Here is a 21,900-nt window from a genome sequence, read left to right as displayed (position 1 = left end):
TTCTAACGCTGGTATTTAGAGTCTTGGCTGAAGTGAGTGTTAGAAATCTAACGACAAAACTCCAGCCGCAGAAAAAATTCAGTAGTTAAGAGCTTTTTGGGCTAACGCCGGTTTATAAAGCTCTTAACTACTGTGCTCTAAAGTACACTAACACCCATAAACTACCTATGTACCCCTAAACCGAGGCCCCCCACATCGCCGCCACTCTAAAAAAAAATGTAACCCCTAATCTGCCGACCGCACACCGCCGCAACCTACGTTATCCCTATGTACCCCTAATCTGCTGCCCCTAACACCGCCGACCCCTATATTATATTTATTAACCCCTAATCTGCCGCCCCCAACGTCGCCTCCACCTACCTACAATTATTAACCCCTAATCTGCCGACCGGACCTCACCGAAACTATAATAAATGTATTAACCCCTAATCCGCCTCACTCCCGCCTCAATAACCCTATAATAAATAGTATTAACCCCTAATCTGCCCTCCCTAACATCGCCGACACCTAACTTCAAGTATTAACCCCTAATCTGCCGACCGGACCTCACCGCTACTCTAATACATTTATTAACCCCTAAAGCTAATTCTAACCTTAACCCTAACACCCCCATAAGTTAAATATAATTTAAATCTAACTAAATAAATTAACTCTTAATAAATAAATTAATCGTATTTAAAGCTAAATACTTACCTGTAAAGTAAACCCTAATATAGCTACAATATAAATTATAATTATGTTGTAGCTATTTTAGGATTAATATTTATTTTACAGGCAACTTTGTATTTATTTTAACCAGGTACAATAGCTATTAAATAGTTAATAACTATTTAATAGCTACCTAGTTAAAATAATTACAAAATTATATGTAAAATAAATCCTAACCTAAGTTACAATTAAACCTAACACTACACTATCAATAAATTAAATACAATACCTACAAATAAATACAATTAAATAAACTAACTAAAGTACAAAAAAATAAAAAAGAACTAAGTTACAAAAAATAAAAAAATATTTACAAACATTAGAAAAATATTACAACAATTTTAAACTAATTACACCTACTCTAAGCCCCCTAATAAAATAACAAAGACGGCTGTTCCGATCAGCCAATAGAATGCGAGCTCAATCTGATTGGCTGATTGGATCAGCCAATCGGATTGAACTTGAATCTGATTGGCTGATTCCATCAGCCAATCAGAATTTTCCTACCTTAATTCCGATTGGCTGATAGAATCCTATCAGCCAATCGGAATTCGAGGGACGCCATCTTGGATGACGTCCCTTAAAGGAACCGTCATTCGTCGGGAAGTCGTCGGTGAAGATGGATGTTCCGCGTCGGCGGGATGAACATGGATCCGGAAGAAAGAAGATTGAAGATGCCGCTTGAAAGAAGACTTCAGCCGGATCATGGACCTGTTCAGCTCCCGCTTGGATGAAGACTTCAGCCGGATCATGGACATCTTCAGCCCCCCGCTTGGGCTTGGATGAAGACTTCGGAGGCTCCTCAGGACCGATCGGTGAACCCGGTGTGGTGAAGACAAGGTAGGGAGATCTTCAGGGGCTTAGTGTTAGGTTTATTTAAGGGGGGTTTGGGTTAGATTAGGGGTATGTGGGTGGTGGGTTGTAATGTTGGGGGGTATTGTATGTTTTTTTTTACAGGCAAAAGAGCTGAATTCTTTGGGGCATGCCCCGCAAAAGGCCCTTTTCAGGGCTGGTAAGGTAAAAGAGCTTTTCTATTTTAATTTTAGAATAGGGTAGGGCATTTTTTTATTTTGGGGGTCTTTGTTATATTATTAGGGGGCTTAGAGTAGGTGTAATTAGTTTAAAATTGTTGTAATATTTTTCTAATGTTTGTAAATATTTTTTTAGTTTTTGTAACTTAGTTCTTTTTTATTTTTTGTAGTTTAGTTAGTTTATTTAATTGTATTTATTTGTAGGTATTGTATTTAATTAATTTATTGATAGTGTAGTGTTAGGTTTAATTGTAGATACGTGTAGGTAGTTAATTTAATTAATTTATTGATAGTGTAGTGTTAGGTTTAATTGTAACTTAGGTTAGGATTTACTTTACAGGTAATTTTGTAATTATTTTAACTAGGTAACTATTAAATAGTTATTAACTATTTAATAGCTATTGTACCTGGTTAAAATAAATACAAAGTTGCCTATAAAATAAATATTAATCCTAAAATAGCTACAATATAATTATAATTTATATTGTAGATATATTAGGGTTTATTTTACAGGTAAGTATATAGCTTTAAATAGGATTAATTTATTTAATAAGAGTTAATTTATTTTGTTAGATTTAAATTATATTTAATTTAGGGGGGTGTTAGTGTTAGGGTTAGACTTAGCTTTAGGGGTTAATACATTTATTAGAGTAGCGGTGAGGTCCGGTCGGCAGATTAGGGGTTAATAATTGTAGGTAGCTGGCGGCGACCTTGTGGGGGGCAGATTAGGGGTTAATAAATATAATATAGGGGTCGGTGGTGTTAGGGGCAGCAGATTAGGGGTACATAGGTATAATGTAGGTTGCGGCGGTGTACGGAGCGGCAGATTAGGGGTTAAAAAAAATATGCAGGTGTCAGCGATAGCGGGGGCGGCAGATTAGGGGTTAATAAGTGTAAGGTTAGGGGTGTTTAGACTCGGGGTACATGTTAGGGTGTTAGGTGCAGACTTAGGAAGTGTTTCCCCATAGGAAACAATGGGGCTGCGTTAGGAGCTGAACGCTGCTTTTTTGCAGGTGTTAGGTTTTTTTTCAGCTCAAACAGCCCCATTGTTTCCTATGGGGGAATCGTGCACAAGCACGTTTTTGAAGCTGGCCGCGTCCGTAAGCACCGCTGGTATTGAGAGTTGCAGTGGCGGTAAAATATGCTCTACGCTCCCTTTTTGGAGCCTAACGCAGCCATTCTGTGAACTCTAAATACAAGCGGTATTTAAAAGGTGCGGGGAAAAAAAAGCCAGCGTTAGCTACGCGGGTCGTTACCGACAAAACTCTAAATCTAGGCGAATGTGCTTATATTAGAGGGCGAGGAACGGCTACATACAATGTGCTTATATAAGTGGGTGAGGAACTGCTGCAGACAATGTGCTTATATTAGAGGATGAGGAACTGCTACATACAATGTGCTTATATTAGAGGGTGAGGAGCTGCTACATACAATGTGCTTATATTAGAGGGTGAGGAGCTGCTACATACAATGTGCTTATATTAGAGGGTGAGGAGCTGCTACATACAATGTGCTTATATAAGTGGGTGAGAAACTGCTACATACAATGTGCTTATATTAGAGGGTGAGGAGCTGCTACATACAATGTGCTTATATTAGAGGGTGAGAAACTGCTACATACAATGTGCTTATATTAGAGGGGGAGGAACTGCTACATACAATGAGCTTATATTAGAGGGTGAGGAACTGTTACATACAATGTGCTTATATTAGAGGGTGAGGAACTGCTACATACAATGTGCTTATATTAGAGGGTGAGGAACTGCTACATACAATGTGCTTATATTAGTGGGTGAGGAACTGCTACATACAATGTGCTTATATTAGAGGGTAAGGAGCTGCTACATACAATGTGCTTATATTAGAGGGTGAGGAACGGCTACATACAATGTGCTTATATTAGAGGGTGAGGAACTGCTACCTAGAATGTGCTTATATTAGAGGGTGAGGAACTGCTACATACAATGTGCTTATATTAGTGGGTGAGGAACTGCTACCTACAATGTGCTTATATTAGAGGGTGAGGAACTGCTACATACAATGTGCTTATATTAGTGGGTGAGGAACTGCTACCTACAATGTGCTTATATTAGAGGGTGAGGAACTGCTACATACAATGTGCTTATATAAGTGGGTGAGGAACTGCTGCAGACAATGTGCTTATATTAGAGGGTGAGGAACTGCTACATACAATGTGCTTATATTAGAGGGTAAGGAGCTGCTACATACAATGTGCTTATATCAGAGGGTGAGGAGCTGCTACATACAATGTGCTTATATTAGAGGGTGAGGAACTGCTACATACAATGTGCTTATATTAGAGGGTGAGGAACTGCTACATACAATGTGCTTATATTAGAGGGTGAGGAGCTGCTACATACAATGTGCTTATATTAGAGGGTGAGGAACTGCTACATACAATGTGCTTATATTAGAGGGTAAGGAACTGCTGCATACAATGTGCTTATATCAGAGGGTGAGGAGCTGCTACATACAATGTGCTTATATTAGAGGGTGAGGAACTGCTACCTACAATGTGCTTATATTATAGGGTAAGGAGCTGCTACATACAATGTGCTTATATTAGAGGGTGAGGAGTTGCTACATACAATGTGCTTATATTAGAGGATGAGGAACTGCTACATACAATGTTCTTATATTAGAGGGTAAGGAACTGCTACATACAATGTGCTTATATTAGAGGGTGAGGAACTGCTACCTACAATGTGCTTATATTAGAGGGTGAGGAACTGCTTCATACAATGTGCTTATATCAGAGGGTGAGGAGCTGCTTCATACAATGTGCTTATATTAGAGGGTGAGGAACTGCTGCATACAATGTGCTTATATTAGAGGGTGAGGAAAGGCTACATACAATGTGCTTATATTAGAGGGTAAGGAGCTGCTACATACAATGAGCTTATATTAGACGGTGAGGAACTGCTACATACAATGTGCTTATATTAGAGGGTGAGGAACTGCTACATACAATGAGCTTATATTAGAGGGTGAGGAACTGCTACATACAATGTGCTTATATTAGAGGGTGAGGAACTGCTACATACAATGTGCTTATATTAGAGGCTGAGGAACTGCTACATACAATGTGCTTATATTAGAGGGTGAGGAACTGCTACATACAATGTGCTTATATTAGAGGGCGAGGAACTGCTATATACAATGTGCTTATATTAGAGGGCGAGGAACTGCTACATACAATGTGCTTATATTAGTGGGTGAGGAACTGCTGCAAACAATGTGCTTATATTAGAGGGTGAGGAACTGCTACATACAATGTGCTTATATTAGAGGGTGAGGAACTGCTACATACAATGTGCTTATATTAGAGGGTAAGGGACTGCTACCTACAATGTGCTTATATTAGAGGGTAAGGAACTGCTACATACAATGGGCTTATATTAGAGGGTAAGGAACTGCTACATACAATATGCTTATATTAGAGGCTGAGGAACTGCTGCATACAATGTGCTTATATTAGAGGGTGAGGAACTGCTACATACAATGTGCTTATATTAGAGGGCGGGGAGCTGCTACATACAATGTGCTTATATTAGAGGGTAAGGAGCTGCTACATACAATGTGCTTATATTAGAGGGGGAGGAACTGCTACCTACAATGTGCTTATATTAGAGGGTGAGGAACTGCTACCTACAATGTGCTTATATCAGAAGGTGAGGAGCTGCTACCTACAATGGGCTTATATTAGAGGGTGAGGAACTGCTACATACAATGTGCTTATATTAGAGGGTGAGGAACTGCTACATACAATATGCTTATATTAGAGGGTGAGGAACTGCTACATACAATATGCTTATATTAGAGGGTGAGGAACTGCTACATACAATATGCTTATATTAGAGGGTGAGGAACTGCTACATACAATGTGCTTATATTAGAGGGTAAGGAGCTGCTACATACAATGTGCTTATATTAGAGGGTGAAGAACTGCTACGTACAATGTGCTTATATCAGAGGGTGAGGAACTGCTCCATACAATGTGCTTATATTAGAGGGTGAGGGACTGCTGCATACAATGTGCTTACATTAAAGGGTGAGGAGCTGCTACCTACAATGTGCTTATATTAGAGGGTGAGGAATGGCTACATACAATGTGCTTATATTAGAGGGTGAGGGACTGCTACATACAATGTGCTTATATTAGAGGGTGAGGAACTGCTACATACAATGTGCTTATATTAGAGGGTAAGGAGCTGTTACATACAATGTGCTTATATTAGAGGGGGAGGAACTGCTACATACAATGTGCTTATATTAGAGGCTGAGGAACTGCTACATACAATGTGCTTATATTAGAGGGTAAGGAGCTGCTACATACAATGTGCTTATATTAGAGGCTGAGGAACTGCTACATACAATGTGCTTATATTAGAGGGTGAGGAACTGCTGCAGACAATGTGCTTATATTAGAGGGTGAGGAGCTGCTACATACAATGTGCTTATATTAGAGGGTAAGGAGCTGCTACATACAATGTGCTTATATTAGAGGCTGAGGAACTGCTACATACAATGTGCTTATATCAGAGGGTGAGGAACTGCTACATACAATGTGCTTATATTAGAGGGTAAGGAACTGCAACATACAATGTGCTTATATTAGAGGGCGAGGAGCTGCTACATACAATGTGCTTATATTAGAGGGTGAGGAACTGCTACCTACAATGTGCTTATATTAGAGGGTGAGGAACTGCTGCATACAATATGCTTATATTAGAGGGTGAGGAACTGCTACATACAATGTGCTTATATTAGAGGGTGAGAAACTGCTACATACAATGTGCTTATATTAGAGGGGGAGGAACTGCTACATACAATGTGCTTATATTAGAGGGTGAGGAACTGCTGCATACAATATGCTTATATTAGAGGGTGAGGAACTGCTACCTAGAATGTGCTTATATTAGAGGGTGAGGAACTGCTACATACAATGTGCTTATATTAGAGGGTGAGGAACTGCTACCTACAATGTGCTTATATTAGAGGGTGAGGAACTGCTGCATACAATATGCTTATATTAGAGGGTGAGGAACTGCTACATACAATGTGCTTATATTAGAGGGTGAGAAACTGCTACATACAATGTGCTTATATTAGAGGGGGAGGAACTGCTACATACAATGTGCTTATATTAGAGGGTGAGGAACTGCTGCATACAATATGCTTATATTAGAGGGTGAGGAACTGCTACATACAATGTGCTTATATTAGAGGGTAAGGAGCTGTTACATACAATGTGCTTATATTAGAGGGGGAGGAACTGCTACATACAATGTGCTTATATTAGAGGGTGAGGAGCTGCTACATACAATGTGCTTATATTAGAGGGTAAGGAGCTGCTACATACAATGTGCTTATATTAGAGGCTGAGGAACTGCTACATACAATGTGCTTATATTAGAGGGTAAGGAACTGCAACATACAATGTGCTTATATTAGAGGGCGAGGAGCTGCTACATACAATGTGCTTATATTAGAGGGTAAGGAGCTGCTACATACAATGTGCTTATATTAGAGGGGGAGGAACTGCTACATACAATGTGCTTATATTAGAGGGTGAGGAACTGCTACATACAATATGCTTATATTAGAGGGTGAGGAGCTGCTACATACAATGTGCTTATATCAGAGGGTGAGGAACTGCTACATACAATGTGCTTATATTAGAGGGTGAGGGACTGCTGCATACAATGTGCTTACATTAAAGGGTGAGGAGCTGCTACCTACAATGTGCTTATATTAGAGGGTGAGGAACGGCTACATACAATGTGCTTATATTAGAGGGTGAGGAACTGCTGCATACAATGTGCTTATATTAGAGGGTAAGGAGCTGCTACATACAATGTGCTTATATCAGAGGGTGAGGAACTGCTACATACAATGTGCTTATATCAGAGGGTGAGGAACTGCTACATACAATGTGCTTATATTAGAGGGTGAGGAACTGCTACATACAATGTGCTTATATTAGAGGGTGAGGAACTGCTACATACAATGTGCTTATATTAGAGGGTAAGGAACTGCTACCTACAATGTGCTTATATTAGAGGGTGAGGAACTGCTACATACAATATGCTTATATTAGAGGGTGAGGAACTGCTACATACAATATGCTTATATTAGAGGGTGAGGAACTGCTACATACAATATGCTTATATTAGAGGGTGAGGAACTGCTACATACTATGTGCTTATATTAGAGGGTAAGGAGCTGCTACATACAATGTGCTTATATTAGAGGGTGAAAAACTGCTACGTACAATGTGCTTATATCAGAGGGTGAGGAACTGCTACATACAATGTGCTTATATTAGAGGGTGAGGGACTGCTGCATACAATGTGCTTACATTAAAGGGTGAGGAGCTGCTACCTACAATGTGCTTATATTAGAGGGTGAGGAATGGCTACATACAATGTGCTTATATTAGAGGGTGAGGGACTGCTGCATACAATGTGCTTACATTAGAGGGTGAGGAGCTGCTACCTACAATGTGCTTATATTAGAGGGTGAGGAACGGCTACATACAATGTGCTTATATTAGAGGGTGAGGAACTGCTGCATACAATGTGCTTATATTAGAGGGTAAGGAGCTGCTACATACAATGTGCTTATATCAGAGGGTGAGGAACTGCTACATACAATGTGCTGATATCAGAGGGTGAGGAACTGCTACATACAATGTGCTTATATTAGAGGGTGAGGAACTGCTACATACAATGTGCTTATATTAGAGGGTGAGGAACTGCTACATACAATGTGCTTATATTAGAGGGTAAGGAACTGCTACCTACAATGTGCTTATATTAGAGGGTGAGGAACTGCTACCTACAATGTGCTTATATTAGAGGGTGAGGAGCTGCTACATACAATGTGCTTATATTAGAGGGTTAGGGACTGCTGCATACAATGTGCTTACATTAGAGGGTGAGGAACTGCTACATACAATGTGCTTATATTAGAGGGTGAGGAACTGGTACCTACAATGTGCTTATATTAGAGGGTGAGGAACTGCTACCTACAATGTGCTTATATTAGAGGGTGAGGAGCTGCTACATACAATGTGCTTATATTAGAGGGTTAGGGACTGCTGCATACAATGTGCTTACATTAGAGGGTGAGGAACTGCTACATACAATGTGCTTACAATAGAGGGTGAGGAGCTGCTACCTACAATGTGCTTATATTAGAGGGTGAGTAACTGCTACCTACATTGTGCTTATATTAGAGGGTGAGGAACTGCTACATACAATATGCTTATATTAGAAGGTAAGGAACTGCTACATACAATATGCTTATATTAGAGGGTGAGGAACTGCTACCTACAATGTGCTTATATTAGAGGGTGAGGAACTGCTACAAACAAGGTGCTTATATTAGAGGCGGAGGAGCTGCTACATACAATGTGCTTATATTAGAGGGTGAGGAACTGATACCTACAATGTGCTTATATTAGAGGGTGAGGAACTGCTACCTACAATGTGCTTATATTAGAGGGTGAGGAGCTGCTTCATACAATGGGCTTATAGTTGAGGATGAGGAACTGCTACCTACAATGTGCTTATATTAGAGGGTGAGGAACTGCTACCTACAATGTGCTTATATAAGAGGGTGAGGAACTGCTACCTACAATGTGCTTATATTTTTTTTTTTTTTTTAAATAATTTTTTATTGAGGTATTTTCAGGTTACAACAAAAAGTTTACAATCTTGGAAAAATACAATTTATGTTTACTCAGTGTTTTCATACATTCTCAGTAATAGAAAACTATCAAAAGTATAACTAGACAGGTTGTGTAAACACATATTAAAATAATAATGGGAATCAATGTACAGAGATTGTACAATGATACATTCTTAAAGACAACTACTGTCTGAGGAACAGGTAAACATGTTAGATGTAATGAAACCTCAGTTTTCTTTTAAATTAGATCAGTAGGGTAACTACATCACTGGCCACTTTTGGACCAGCCAGAACATAGATATTAAATTAAATGGTAGTTACCTATCGACCACTCTTGGGTCACTAGAAAAATAGAAAAACATAGACCTCCCAACTGATATATAGGTATATGCTTTACATCGCTGGAGGTGGTAAGACTAGAATGATAAAAAAGTAAATTTAAAATTAGAAACTTGGATGGAATAGAGCCACACTTGTGTATGGTATAGTGGATACTCGTTAAAATAATTGCTAAGGGTTGATTTTTCTTAGCTCTAGTTATAATACAACAACAAAACTTGGCAATCATTGATGTTAGGAGGAATCTGAAGACACACTACTTAGAATGAGAGTAAAATATCACTTAAGGGACACAGACTGTAGTAGGAGACATAATAAGTAAATAAGTAAATAAGGAGCTGTTACCTGGTAATTGAGGTTATAAGTTGTTTAAAGTATTGCTCATCTTGACCCTTGATACCTCAAACACTTTCATGAGCAGCAGCTCCTATATGGTGTTCTTTAAGTTCCCTAGTGAAAGCAACTATTGGGGTTTAGAGAGAGCAGCCTTATAAGACAGCAGTTGCAATTTCTATATACAGTGAATCCCTTCTAATATTATCTGTATGCAGCTGTTTATTACTGTTGACATATTTTGGGAGCTCATGTCTTAGGTCTCTATGGAGCTCCTGTATTACTCTTACTTGTTCCCCTCTAAAAACTAACTCTTAGGGAAGCATAAACAACATCTAGCATTAAGCTAGGAAGTTAGGGGTTTGATCTATAGTGTGTTGGGTATGGGTGATCATTATGGGGGTTAGGTAATGCATTGGTTTTACAGAGGATAGGCATAATGTTACTACCAAAGCGTATGTAAATTCAATCATATTCAGGGATCCATAGAGGCTACTGTAAATGGTCATATTGCTGCGGGTCATTGTAGTATAGAATAACGGCATATTGAACTCGTGGTGAACGGGTGATATAGACAATAGTTTTACACAAAAAACATTCTTTAAACAAGATAGTAAGGACAATAAGTGTACACAAAAACCCTTATTGAGAACTTATAAGATTCAGGGCATTAATTCGGTTCCTATGTTAGTAAGTTCACTTAAAATACCAAGACCATCCCCTAGTAATTAATTCAAATATAAGTGCAATATATAGTTACTGTGCTGTGTCAAATGGTCTAGTTTTTAATCAGCTATTGCACTTTAATATTCAAGGTGCAATTCTAATAATCCCTTCTCAGTAAGATAGTATATCCCCCCCAGCCTCGGCCGCTGACTAGGGGGCAATCTCCATGATGCCTTAGGGAAATGTAAAGACACAGTAAATCAGATATATTTTTGCATATAAAGACATAGTTACAGGGGACGTCTCTATCAGGCTAGCTTGACTTGGGTTCGGGATATCTAAGTTTTAGTTAAAATGTCTCCCAGTAAAGTTTTAGTTTGTCTGGAAGCCTATCTGGAGAGCAGTGAAGGGTTAATCACAAATATAACTTTAAAACCTGAAGATAACATGTAATCCTATTAGTTTATAATCCACAGAAAGGTTCTCCAACATAATACCCTTTAATTTGTAGGAGATTAGGGGTAGATAACAGATCCACTCCATATATGCATTTGTAATACTCAGAGGAAATTAAACGTTGCAGAGATAAACCACTACTGCCTGTTGCCAATATATCTCATAAGATTGATTTAACTCAAAGTCTGTAAATGAAAAGGTTTCGACATACATCATTATAAACTTTAACTTCAACTTTTGTAACACAAATGTCCCCAAAAATAACTTTATATGTCGTGATGATATCCAACAAGTCAATCATTTATCCCGGCTGCAGTAAAAAGAGAAAGCCTATGTGCGTTAAAGGACCGCTAACCACAAACTTTGAACCGGAATGAAAGGAGCAGTCCTAGCCCACACCAAATCTTGAATTTAGTAAAATGTTCTCCTGAGGTACCTTTGTTTCTTGTGATGTGAGGCCATATTGAATTGGCGGGTTCATTGTGGGCCGTGTATGAGAGCCCTCAGCAGCAAAAGGCCATTCAGAACCAAGTTCATTTGCCCAAACGTTTCCCCGTTTACTGCCTTTCACTCTCCAGCCTGCTAGTAAATTGCGGCAGTTGCTCATCTGTGTCGGGACGGTCCGCGGCTCTTCCATACTCTGGGTGGCAGTGCGGGTTGTGTAACCACCATTTCCCCTGATCTCGGCTCCGAGATTGTCTCTCATAAAACTATGTCGGGCTGACTCGGTAGTCATTCTGGTTCTGGGAGCACTATCAGGTGGCCCAGGGGATGCCAAGTTCTCTGCAATGTAGCACCTCGATCTTATGGGTAACAGAACTGTGGGTCTCAGAGGCACGGCGCAGCTAACATGGCTGTCATTAGAAGCCCCGTCTCTTCCGGCAGCCATTGTCTCTCTCTGTTTTAACGGAGCCAGCGTGGCAGTTTCTGTACATGGCTGTGACGGTCCCACTTTTACTGCCTCGTTACCTCCTGACTGGCTGTTGGGGCCTGCGGTCCTCCCTAGAATCTGAGACCGGGCGTCCTTTTCCCTCTCAAGGGGCTCCATATTAAGTGTGGATCTGTTACTCGCCCGTCGTGCAGTCATGCAGAGCGAGTCAAAGGTGTCTGTTACAGTTGCCAAGAGGGCCGCTTTATGTAGGTCCAAGAGCTTAGTGAGTTCCACCATGAGTGCTATGTTCTGCTCCATGTCGCTCAGTAGTGTGGTCTTTCAGCTGATGGTTGCAAATAATAGAGAGTTATTATCCTATAATAAAGGATATCGTAACCCCGGGGTACGGGGGGGGGTAATAATACGGCAGCCCCAGACCCACGTTTCAAGACCTATACAGGATCCTCTTTTCATAAGTTACTGCGTAGCTGCAAAAATGGCTTGAATCCTGTTAACAGGCCTGTCCCGTAGCTGCCTCAGAGAGCATAGGCAGAAGCTCCATCAAAACATCAAATCATAGGATCTCTATTCACCTTGATAAATAGCCAATAAATATCCGTTTCAGAGCTATAGATATTGAAGTTTTGCTATATTAAACTTGTTAAAATAACTTCAGATACAGGGAGCTTCACTGAGATGCGTCCTGCCGCAGTGAGTGTAGGCTCCGCCCCCCCCAATGTGCTTATATTAGAGGGTGAGGAGCTGCTACCTACAATGGGCTTATATTAGAGGGTGAGGAACTGCTACCTACAATGTGCTTATATTAGAGGGTGAGGAACTGCTACATACAATGTGCTTATATTAGAGGGTGAGGAACTGCTACCTACAAAGTGCTTATATTAGAGGGTGAGGAGCTGATACCTACTATGGGCTTATATTAGAGGGTGAGGAACTGCTACCTACAATGTGCTTATATTAGAGGGTGAGGAACTGCTACATACAATGTGCTTATATTAGAGGGTGATGAACTGCTACCTACAATGTGCTTATATTAGAGGGTGAGGAACTACTACCTACAATGTGCTTATATCAGAGGGTGAGGAACTGCTACATACAATGTGCTTATATTAGAGGGTGAGGAACTGCTACCTACAATATGCTTATATTAGAGGGTGAGGAACTGCTACCTACAATGTGCTTATATTAGAGGGTGAGGAACTGCTACCTACAATATGCTTATATTAGAGGGTGAGGAACTGCTACCTACAATGTGCTTATATTAGAGGGTGAGGAACTGCTACCTACAATATGCTTATATTAGAGGGTGAGGAACTGCTACCTACAATGTGCTTATATTAGAGGGTGAGGAACTGCTACCTACAATATGCTTATATTAGAGGGTGAGGAACTGCTACCTACAATGTGCTTATATTAGAGGGTGAGGAACTGCTGCAGACAATGTGCTTATATTAGAGGGTGAGGAACTGCTGCAGACAATGTGCTTATATTAGAGGGTCAGGAACTGCTACATACAATGTGCTTATATTAGAGGGTGAGGAACTGCTACCTACGATGTGCTTATATTAGAGGGTGAGGAACTGCTACATACAATGGGCTTATATTAGAGGGTGAGGAACTGCTACATACAATGTGCTTATATTAGAGGGTGAGGAACTGCTACATACAATGTGCTTATATAAGAGGGTGAGGAACTGCTACATACAATGAGCTTATATTAGAGGGTGAGGAACTGCTACCTACAATGTGCTTATATTAGAGGGTGAGGAACTGGTACCTACAATGTGCTTATATTAGAGGGTGAGGAACTGCTACATACAATGTGCTTATATTATAGGGTGAGGAACTGCTACATACAATGTGCTTATATAAGAGGGTGAGGAACTGCTACATACAATGAGCTTATATTAGAGGGTGAGGAACTGCTACCTACAATGTGCTTATATTAGAGGGTGAGGAACTGGCACCTACAATGTTCTTATATTAGAGGGTGAGGAACTGCTACATACAATGGGCTTATAGTTGAGGCTAAGGAACTGCTACAGACAATGTGCTTATATTAGAGGGTGAGGAACTGCTACCTACAATATGCTTCTATTAGAGGGTGAGGAACTGCTACCTACAATGTGCTTATATTAGAGGGTGAGGAACTGCTACCTACAATATGCTTATATTAGAGGGTGAGGAACTGCTACCTACAATGTGCTTATATTAGAGGGTGAGGAGCTGATACCTACAATGTGCTTATATTAGAGGGTGAGGAACTGCTGCAGACAATGTGCTTATATTAGAGGGCGAGGAACTGCTGCAGACAATGTGCTTATATTAGAGGGTGAGGAACTGCTACATACAATGTGCTTATATTAGAGGGTGAGGAACTGCTACATACAATGGGCTTATATTAGAGAGTGAGGAACTGCTACATACAATGTGCTTATATTAGAGGGTGAGGAACTGCTACATACAATGTGCTTATATAAGAGGGTGAGGAACTGCTACATACAATGTGCTTATATTAGAGGGTGAGGAACTGCTACCTACAATGTGCTTATATTAGAGGGTGAGGAACTGGTACCTACAATGTGCTTATATTAGAGGGTGAGGAACTGCTACATACAATGGGCTTATAGTTGAGGCTAAGGACTTGCTACAGACAATGTGCTTATATTAGAGGGTGAGGAACTGCTACCTACAATGTGCTTATATAAGAGGGTGAGGAAGTGTTACCTACGATGTGCTTATATTAGAGGGTGAGGAACTGCTACCTACAATGTGCTTATATAAGAGGGTGAGGAACTGCTACCTACAATGTGCTTATATAAGAGGGTGAGGAAGTGCTACCTACAATGTGCTTATATTAGAGGGTGAGGAACTGCTACATACAATGTGCTTATATTAGAGGGTGAGGAACTGCTACATACAATGGGCTTATAGTTGAGGGTGAGGAGCTGCTGCATACAATGTGCTTATATTAGAGGCTGAGGAACTGCTGCATACAATGTGCTTATATTAGAGGGTGAGGAACTGCTACATACAATGGGCTTATAGTTGAGGGTGAGGAGCTGCTGCATACAATGTGCTTATATTAGAGGGTGAGGAGCTCCTACATACAATGGGCTTATAGTTGAGGCTGAGGAATTGTCGCATAACATGTCTGATACATCTCTCCAAGGCTCAGGTCTAATCCACGAGACCTACAAAGGTTCTTTCCACGTAGCTCTGTTCTCCCACTAGCATCAATCACAAACTTTAAGAATTAGCAGATGCAAATATAATGCTGCACAGTTTAATACTTCGCACATTGCTGCTTTACAGCTGTAGCATGATTTCAACCCAGTTAGTGGATATTTTGTGGAATGAGATGTCATTATCTTAAGCTTTTCACAAAGAAAACATAAATATATGCTTACCTGATAAATTAATTTTCTTTCATGGTCCACAATCCATTACTCCTGGGAATTACTCTTCCTTACCACTAGGAGGAGGCAAAATTTCTCAAACTTCAAGAGCTCTATAAAACCCCTCCCACCTCACACTTACCTCAGTCGCACCAAGCAAACGGCTAGATTACGAGTTGTGCGTTAAGGTAAAAAAGCAGCGCTAACAGGTTCTAACGCTGCTTTTTTACGCCCGCTGCTATTACGAGTCTTGCAGGTATAGGTGTACTGCACACTTTTTTGGCTTTACCGCAAACCTACTTACGTAAATTTTGTAAAGGTTTTTTTCTATGGGACTTCCATAGCGCCGGTATTACGAGTTTGTCCTGGGAGGCCAAAAAGTGAGCGGTACACCCTCTACCGCCAAGATTCCTAACACATTTTAAAGTCAGAAGTTATGAGTTTTACACTACAAAGCCGTACCATAAAACTCATAACTAAAGTGCTAAAAAGTACACTAACACCCATAAACTACATATTAACCCCTAAACCGAGGCCCTCCCGCATCACAAACACTAAAATAAAATTATTAACCCCTAATCTGCCGCTCCGGACATCGCCGCCACTAGAATAAACATATTAACCCCTAAACCGCCGCACTCCCGCCTCGCAAACACTAGTTAAATATTATTAACCCCTAATCTGCCGCCTCTAACATCGCCGCCACCTACATTATACTTATTAACCCCTAATCTGCCGTCCCCAACGTCGCCGCCACTATTCTAAATTTATTAACCCTTTAAACCTAAGTCTAACCCTAACACCCTCTAACCTAAATATAATTTAAATAAATCTGAATAAAATTAATATCATTAACTTAATTATTCCTATTTAAAACGAAATACTTACCTATAAAATAAATCCTAAGCTAGCTACTATATAACTAATAGTTACATTGTAGCTAGCTTAGGGTTTATTTTTATTTTACAGGCAAGTTTGTATTTATTTTAACTAGGTACAATAGTTATTAAATAGTTATTAATTATTTAATAACTACCTAGCTAAAATAAATACAAATTGACCTGTAAAATAAAACCTAACCTGAGTTACACTAACACCTAGCCTAACCCTACAATTAAATAAATTCCCTAAATTAAATACAATTAAATAAATTAAATACAATTAGCTAAATTACAAAAAACACTAAATTACAGAAAATAAAAAACAAATTACAAGATCTTTAAACTAATTACACCTAATCTAAGAGCCCTATCAATATAACCCCCCCCCCAAATAAAAATAAACCCTAGCCTAAACTAAACTATCAATAGCCCTTAAAAGGGCTTTTTGTGGGGCATTGCCCCAAAGAAATCGGCTCTTTTACCTGTAAAAAAAAATACAAACAACCCCCCCCAACAGTAATTAACACCACCCACACAACCAACCCCCAAAATAAAGCCCTAACTAAAAAATCCTAAGCTCCCCATTGCCCTGAAAAGGGCATTTGGATGGGCATTGCCCTTAAAAGTGCATTTAGCTCTATTGCCTCCCAAAGCCCTAACCTAAAAAAAACCCCCACCCAATACACCCTTAAAAAATCCTAACACTAACCCCCGAAGATTCACTTACTGGAAAAAGTCTTTATCCAAGGGGCAAGATGTCCTCAACGAAGCTGGCAGAAGTGGTCCTCCAGACGGGCAGAAGTCTTCATCCAGACGGCATCTTCTATCTTCATCCTTCCGACGCGGAGCGGCTCCATCTTCAAGACATCCGGCGCGGAGCATCCTCTTCAATTGACGGCCTGTTCGGAATGAATGATTCTTTAAGTGACGTCATCCAAGATGGCATCCCTTAGATTCCGATTGGCTGAGAGAATTCTATCAGCCAATCGGAATTAAGGTAGAAAAAATCCTATTGGCTGATGCAATCAGCCAATAGGATTGAGCTGGCATTCTATTGGCTGTTCCAGTCAGTCAATAGAATGCGAGCTCAATCCTATTTGCTGATTGGATCAGCCAATAGGATTGAAGTTCCTAATTAAGTTACCTAAATTCCGATTGGCTGATAGAATTCTATCATCTAATCGTAATCAAAGGGACGCCATCTTGGATGACATAACTTAAAGGTACATTCATTCCGAAGAAGCAGTCGATTGAAGAGGATGCTCCGCGCCGGATGTCTTGAAGATGGAGCTGCTCCGCATCGAAAGGATGAAGATAGAAGATGCCATCTGGGTGAAGACTTCTGCCCGTCTGGAGGACAACTTCTGCCGGCTTTGTTGAGGACAACTTGCCACTTGGATGAAGACTTATCATGGTAAGTGGATCTTTGGGGGTTAGTGTTAGGATTTTTTAAGGGTGAATTGGGTGGGTTTTATTTTTAGGTTAGGGCTTTGGGCAGCAATAGAGCTAAATGCCCTTTTAAGAGCAATGCCCATCCAAATGCCCTTTTCAGGGCAATGGGGAGCTTAGGTTTTTTTTAGCTAGGGTTTTATTTGGGTGTTGGTTGTGTGGGCTGGGTGGTGGGTTTTACTGTTGGGGGGGTTGTTTGTATTTTTTTTTCAGGTAAAAGAGCTGATTTCTTTGGGGCAATGCCCCCCAAAAGGTCCTTTTGAGGGCTATTGATAGTTTAGGCTAGGTTTTTTTTTTATTTTGGGGGGGCTTTTTTATTTTGATAGGGCTCTTAGATTAGGTGTAATTAGTTTAAATATCTTGTAATTAGTTTTTTATTTTCTGTAATTTAGTGGGTTTTTTTTGTAATTTAGCTAATTGTATTTAATTTATTTAATTGTATTTAATTTAGGAAAGTTATTTAATTGTAGTGTACTGTTAGGTGTTAGGTTAGGTTTAAATTTTACAGGTCAATTTGTATTAATTTTAGCTAGGTAGTTATTAAATAGTTAATGACTATTTTGTAACTATTCTACCTAGTTAAAATAAATACAAATTGCCTGTAAAATAAAAATAAACCTAAGATAGCTACACTGTAACTATTAGTTATGCTGTAGCTAGTTTAGGGTTTATTTTATAGGTAAGTATTTAGTATTGAATAGTAATAATTTAGTTCATGATATTAACTTTATCTAGATGTATTTAAATTATATTTAAGAGGGTGTTAGGGTTAGACTTAAGTTTAGGGGTTAATAAATTCAGAATAGTGGCGGTAATGTTGGGGGTGGCAGATTAGGGGTTAATAAATGTAGGTAGGTGGCGGCGATGTTAGGGGCGGCAGATTAGGGGTTAATAAATATAATGTAGGTGTCGGCGATGTTGGGGGCAGCAGATTAGGGGTTAATAAATATAATGTAGGTGGTGGCGATGTTGGGGGCAGCAGATTAGGGGTTAATAAATATAATGTAGGTGGCGGCGATGTCCGGAGCGGCAGATTAGGGGTTAATAAGTATAATGCAGGTGACAGCGATGTCGGGGTTAATAAGTGTAAGATTAGGGGTGTTTAGACTCAGGTTCATGTTAGGGTTTTAGGTGTAAACATAAAATGTGTTTCCCCATAGGAATAAATGGGGCTGCATTACTGAGTTTTACGCTGCTTTAGTGCAGGTGTTAGACTTTCTCTCAGCCGGCTCTGTGATGTCTATGGGGAAATCGTGCACGAGCACGTACAACCAGCTCACCTCTGACTTAAGCAGCGCTGGTATTGGAGTGCGGTATGGAGCTCAATTTTGCTCTATGCTCACTTCTTGCCTTTTAATGCCGGGTTTAGAAAAAACAGTAATACCAGAGCTGTAGGTAAGTAAGCGGTGACAATAACGTGCAAGTTAGTACCGCACCCCTCATAACGCAAAACTCGGAATCTAGGCGAAAATGAGGTTATAAAAAGGAATAAGAGCCATAAAAGGAGCAGGGTAAAAAGATGTGCTCAAAAAATAGGGTGGGGTCTCGTGCACTCTCACCATCATAAAAGAAATTCAAATTATCAGGTAAGCATATAGATGGATTCCATGCAAATTTGGTCAACAGAAGCCTCATTCTTGAAAGCCCAAGAAGTGACGACTGACCTAGTAGAATGAACAGAAATCCATTGCAGTGGAGGTTGACCTGCCTCCATGTAAGCTTTGTGAATCAAGAGTTTCAAACAAGAAGATAAAGAAAAAGCAGAAACATTTCTAGCAACAGAAAAAGTGAATGAACAAACTAGAAGTCTATCTAAAGTCCTTAGTAGCATCAATAAAACATTTTAATGCTCTAACAATATACAAGTTATGCAAATATCTCTATGAAGCCTTTTTTAGGATTAGGACACAAAGAAGAGACAACAATTTATCTGCTAATTCTGTCTGAAGAAACAACTTTAGGCAAAAAGTAGTCCGTAAAGTTGCCTTACCCTGATGGAAAAAAAGATAAGGAGGAGCAGATAACTCAAACTCTATTAGCAGAAGAGATAGCCAAAAGGAATAAAACCTTCCAAGAAAGCAGTTTAATATCCACATTACACGTAGATTCAAAAAAGGAGAGCCTGCAAAACCATTAACACCAAATTAAGACACCACGGAGGAGAAACTGACTTGATTACAGGCTTAATATGAACTTAGGCCTGAATAAAACCATGAATATCCAGAAGATTATTAACCTTCCTATGAAACAAGACTCAAAAAGCAGAAAACTACCCCTTCAGAGAACTGGCAGATAGGCCTTTATCCAGACCAACCTGTAAGAACTGCAAAATCCTAAGAATCTTGAAAGAATGCCATGAATAAACAAGATCTATAAACCAAGAAATTAAAGCCTTCCAGACCTTATGATAAATTTTCCTAGTTACAGGCTGAATTATGGTTTCAATCACAGAATCAGAGAAACCTCTATGTCTAAGAACCAACCATTCAATTTTCATGCCATCAAGTTCAGAGATGTGAGATCTGGATGGAAAAATGGACCTTGAGACAGAAGGTCTGACCGCAAAGGAAGAGATCAAAGGAAGAGATCAAGGAGGGTAACTGGACATCTGAACCAGATCAGCATACCAAATCCTTTGAGGCCAAGTGAGGGCAATCTTATCTTGGCGATCACTCTGGGAAGAAGTACCAGAGGAGGAAATAGACAAACAAGCTAAAATTACCAGCTACTAGAGCTACTAGAGTTACCACTAATTCTGCTTGAGGGACCCTGGACCTCACAAAATACATGGGAAGTTTGTTGTTCAAATGAGAAGCCATCACATCTATCTCTGGGAGACCCCAAATACCCACAATCTGATTGAACATATCCTGATGAAGAGCCAACTCCCCTGTATGTAGAAACTGATGACGGCAAAAGTCTGCTTTCCAGTTGTTCACTCTTGGAATATGAATCGCAGAGACTAGACAGGATTTTTTTTCCGCCCATGAGAGAATTTGAGACACTTCCCTAATGACCATGGGAAATGTGAGTTCCCCCCTCATGGTTGACATAAGCCACTGCTGTGACATTATCTGTCTGAAAACAGAGATGGGATTCTCTTTTCAACAGAGGTCAAGCTTGAAGAGCCCTGAAAATAGCACAGAATTTTAGAATATTTTTTGTGCACCTCCCTCTCAAGGATCTCAAACTCCCTGTGCTCTTAGAGACCCCCAGTTTCCCAACCTGAAAGACATGTATCTGTAGAGAACAAAGTCCAGGTAGGATGACCAAAAGAAGCCCCTGTGAATAAAGAATTGAGGATCCAGTCACCAAGTTAAAGACCGACTTTTACTGTGATCCAGAAATATTTTTTTAGACAGTTGAGTTTGATACCTGCACCACTCACAATGCAAACAAAGCTGAAGGGGTCTCATATGAAAACGGGCAAACGGAAATGCAACTGAAGCTGCAATCATGAGACCCAAAACTTCCCTACAAAGAGCAACAGAGGGAAAGAAGAGGAACTTAATTGTTCAGACTAGCTGACACCAATTGTACCCTTCTCTGCTCTGTTAGAGAAAGACTCATGGAGACTTAATCTATTTTATTTTCCAAAAAAGTTACCTTTATTTGAGGAATTAAAGAACTGTTTGGACAATTTATCTTCCAATCATGTTGTTGAAGAAACAAGGAGTTAGTTGGAGTAAGATTCTGCTAAAGGAAAAAATGGAGCTTAAATCAAGATATCATCCAGGTAGGGAAACACTGCAATACCATGAGTTCTGATTGCAGACAAAGGGGCACTCAAAATCATTATGAAAATCCTTGGAGCTGTAGCCAGACAAAAGGTAGAGCAACAAACTGAAAATGATGTCTAATAAAGCAAACCTCAGAAACTGATAATGTTCCCTAAATTAGAACATGAAGGTAAAATCTATTGTGGACATAAACTGACTTTGCAAAACAAATAGTCTGAATAGTTCAATTTTCAAAGAAGGTACCTTTACAGACTTGTTCAAAGCTTTCAGATGCAGGACTGGTCTGAAAGTACC

General features: G+C 39.8%; 1 protein-coding gene across 1 annotated transcript in view; it reads right to left on the bottom strand.

The window, feature by feature from the left end:
• EPS8 (epidermal growth factor receptor pathway substrate 8) overlaps positions 1-21,900 on the bottom strand; it is a 782,257-nt gene that overhangs the window by 6,978 nt on the left and 753,379 nt on the right. The gene's annotated exons all lie outside the window — the stretch shown is intronic.

Source organism: Bombina bombina, chromosome 6 (assembly GCF_027579735.1).
Source record: "Bombina bombina isolate aBomBom1 chromosome 6, aBomBom1.pri, whole genome shotgun sequence".
Classification (NCBI taxonomy): Eukaryota; Metazoa; Chordata; class Amphibia; order Anura; family Bombinatoridae; genus Bombina; species Bombina bombina.
Note: the sequence above shows the minus strand (reverse complement) of the source record. Positions and strands in the feature narration are given on the sequence as shown.